Genomic DNA, 3,349 nt, shown 5'->3' with positions numbered 1-3,349 from the left:
ATGGTAACCCTATGTTTAATCATTTTAGGAAGCGCCAGAATGTTTTCCAAAGCAGCGGCACCATCTTCCCTCGGCCTCAGTAGTGTGTGGGTGCTCTGGTATCCCCACATCCTCTCCAACACTTGTTACCTTACCTGTCTCCACAGTAGCCATCCTAGTGGCTGTGAAGTGTCATCTCAATGTGTGGTTTTTTCAGATTGTGGCAAAATATATGTAACACAAAATATGTCATTTTAACAATCATAAAGTGTTGCCATCCACAACATCCTTCTCCAGAGCCCCTTCCCCTTCTCAAACTGAAACTGTGCACCCAGTAAGCCTGAACTCCCCATCCTACTCCACCGGCCCCCGTACCCACCACTCTGCCTCCTATCTCTGTGCATCTGACGATTCCAGGGGCCTCGTGCAAACAGAATCACATAGGACTTGTCCGTCTGTGTCTGGTTCACTGCACTCCGCATCATGTCCTTGAAGCTCATGCACATTGTGGCCTGTGTCAGATCGCCTTCCTCTTTAAGGCTGAATAATGATCCGTGGTATGGAGAGATGGCATTACACTTGTCCGTTTGCCCATCGATCGCATCAGGTTATTTCCGCCTTCCAGCTATCGTGAGTAGCACTGCTGAGAACATGGATGTAACAACCCTGTTCTAGTTTGTACTTCCTTGACGGCTGATGATAAGAAACTGGGTGGGGGTGTTTCGTGTGCTTTCCCAGCTTACTTTTTTAAACTTTTAATTGTATATTTGTCTTTTGTGTTCATCATTCTTCACAGATACTTGATAGTCAGTCCTTGGCTACCTCGGGCATCTGCTCATATTTAATCTGGGGAAACTGGAAAGTGGATTGGAGCCATCCTTGAGACCCGGCCCCCGAGACCTTCCCTGCAGCGCGATCCAGCTACGCCATTGGTTAGGGGACCAATGATATAATTCCCTTTGGGCTTTTCTTTGGGACCAAGAAAGCATCTTTGGGAAGATGCTCCAACTTATTGCCTGGAAGATAAAGCCCAGCTGCTGGCCGAGGGGGCGAGGGGGTGTGGGGGCTCCGCACTCAGCTGCGTGTGCTTCTTTCCTCAGTGCACCTGTTTTCTGCTGAGTCTCACTTGTCACTGTGCCCGAGGTCCCCATTACAGCAACTCCAGTCACAGCCTCTCCAGAAGGTAAACCTTTAAGTTCAGCGAGGCTGGATGAACACATCCAAGGAGGGGTCCAGCTGCTCCTGCAGCATCCTGGACTCCGTTATTCCTGGTCAGACCCTTACACTCTTGTGTCCAGACTGACCACGTCCCGACCATCCATGTTCTTCATGGTTGGCAGGGGATTTGGCTTTCTTGAGCTTGGCCCAGCCCGGGACCAGCCCCTGTGCTCCAGCCTTCACAGTCACTGCTGCTGTCTCTCCTAGTCCCCTCATCCATCCTGGGTTTATAATTTTAATAAAAGCTCCTTATTGACAATGGCTCAGTGGTTTCTGTCTTTGCAGAATTTACCTGCTGCCTTCACAGTGATGCCTTTGCTTGAGCGTGGTGCTTCATGCTCTACACAAAAGTCTCCTTTAATCCTTATGAGAGTCTGTGGGTTGGGGGGTGTGCTCTACTGACCCCCAAGTCACAGAGGAACAAACTGAAATTCAGGAAGTTTCAGCAGCAAGCCCGCAGCTACACACTAGTGATGTGCAGCTGAGGTCTGAATCCTGACAGCAAACTGTGGATGCCCCACTTCCAACACTGAGCAAATCCCCATGGTCATTGTCCCTTAGGCACGGTGAGGCTCTGCTCCAAGGATGCCACAAAGTCAGGCCCATCCTTGGGGACCAGGTGTAGAAGGGAAGGGGGCCCATTTGCAACACTGCTCCCGAAAAGAGGCAGGGTGCCGGATGTGGAGAGGCCACCAAGGTAGTGCCCGGGGCCAGCACTCCACCAGTGGGTTAATTAGGACAGAGGTCTACTCTACCCACACTGGTGGCAACAGAGAGCTATGGCTGCCGATCCTTGGGGACACTGGTTTGGAAGATTCTGTGACTTGTGTTGTATCTGATTCTCAGCCCCCCTCCATTGGAATACCTTTTTGGGAACAACTCATAGCCAGAGGTAATTGGTGGAGGTTAATCTATTTGTTAATCCTTTGTTAATCCAATGAATTTAAATCCATATGTCCATGTTTGTCTTAGAGAAACTCAGAGGCTGAGTATAGACTCAAGGCTCACGGCTGGTGAGGGTTTCTGTGGGACAGGAGGGAGGTGGGGGCGGGGGGGATGGCTCGGACGTAAGTCAGCCGGAAGACGCAGTGATGACGGTCAGCACACCAACTCTGCAGGGGACTGTGCTGTGGCCTCAGCTGTGTCCCTCCCAGAGGACACGTCCAAGTCCTTGCCCCCAGTGCCTTGGACTGTGACCTTATTTGGATTTTTGCAGTTATAATTAGTTACGTGAAGAAGAGATCGTGCTTAATCAGAGTGGGCCCTTTAGCCAGTGTGACTGGTATCCCTCCCAGGAGAGGAAAGGAGGCTGGAGTCAGAGAGGCAGGGAGGAGGCCAGGAGCAGACCGATGCTGGGGGCACACAGCCAGAAGCCACAGGGCAGCAGGGACCAGGGGAAAGAACCAGAGACTGGAAGAGGCAAGGGAGGGTCCTCTCCTCCAGCTCCGGGGTCCGGGGGGCACAGCCCCACCGCCACCTTCATTTCAGGCCTCGGCCACCCAAAACGTGAGTCCACGGCACTTGCTGCCGGCAGCCCCCGAACTCTCCCACAGCAGCCCCGTCACATCCCCAGGAAAAGCCTCCTCGGGGCGTCCTCTGTCATCCTTATTGTCATTCCTCTTTTTAAAAGTACCGGCTCTCAGGGGCCTCTAGCTTGGGCTCAGGTCATGATTTCACAGTTTGTAAGTTCGAGCCCCACATCGGGCTTTATGCAGACAACTCAGAGCCTGGAGCCTGCTTTGGATTTTGGGTCTTCCTCACTCTCTTTGCACCTCCCCTGCTCGTGCTCTGTCTCTATCTCTTAATAATAAAGAAACATTTAAAAAAAAATTTTTTTAAGTACCAGCTTCCAGGCCGGGTCAGTGGGGAGCATCTGGATGCTCTCTCCATGGACATCTGCATCCCCCGTGTGTCCCAGCCGTCTGTCCGTCTGGACTCCATCTGTCTGTCTGTTTGCTGTGGCTCAGGAGGCTACGGGGCTGGAGGCAAATGGGGGGGCTGGGAGAGGCCCTGCTGGAGGGGCCACACGAAGAACAGCGACACTTGTAGAAGACGCTGTCACAAGGGACATGTCCTCGCACAACCCGGTGTGGCCTGGGGTGACAGAAAACACCGGCTGGCCCCCCTGACCTGCAGCCATCAGCAGGTGCGG

At 52.7% G+C, this 3,349-nt stretch overlaps 1 long non-coding RNA gene across 1 annotated transcript; it reads left to right on the top strand.

The window, feature by feature from the left end:
* Window positions 1-573: 573 nt before the first annotated feature.
* On the top strand, window positions 574-1,251 carry LOC115291475. The gene is made up of 3 exons (XR_003908469.1): window positions 574-609; window positions 776-911; window positions 1,080-1,251. It is a non-coding gene; the product is annotated as an uncharacterized LOC115291475 (long non-coding RNA).
* Window positions 1,252-3,349: the final 2,098 nt, after the last annotated feature.

The sequence above is a fragment of the Suricata suricatta genome, chromosome 5 (assembly GCF_006229205.1).
Source record: "Suricata suricatta isolate VVHF042 chromosome 5, meerkat_22Aug2017_6uvM2_HiC, whole genome shotgun sequence".
Taxonomy (NCBI): Eukaryota; Metazoa; Chordata; class Mammalia; order Carnivora; family Herpestidae; genus Suricata; species Suricata suricatta.
This window is presented reverse-complemented; position numbering and strand designations above follow the sequence as displayed.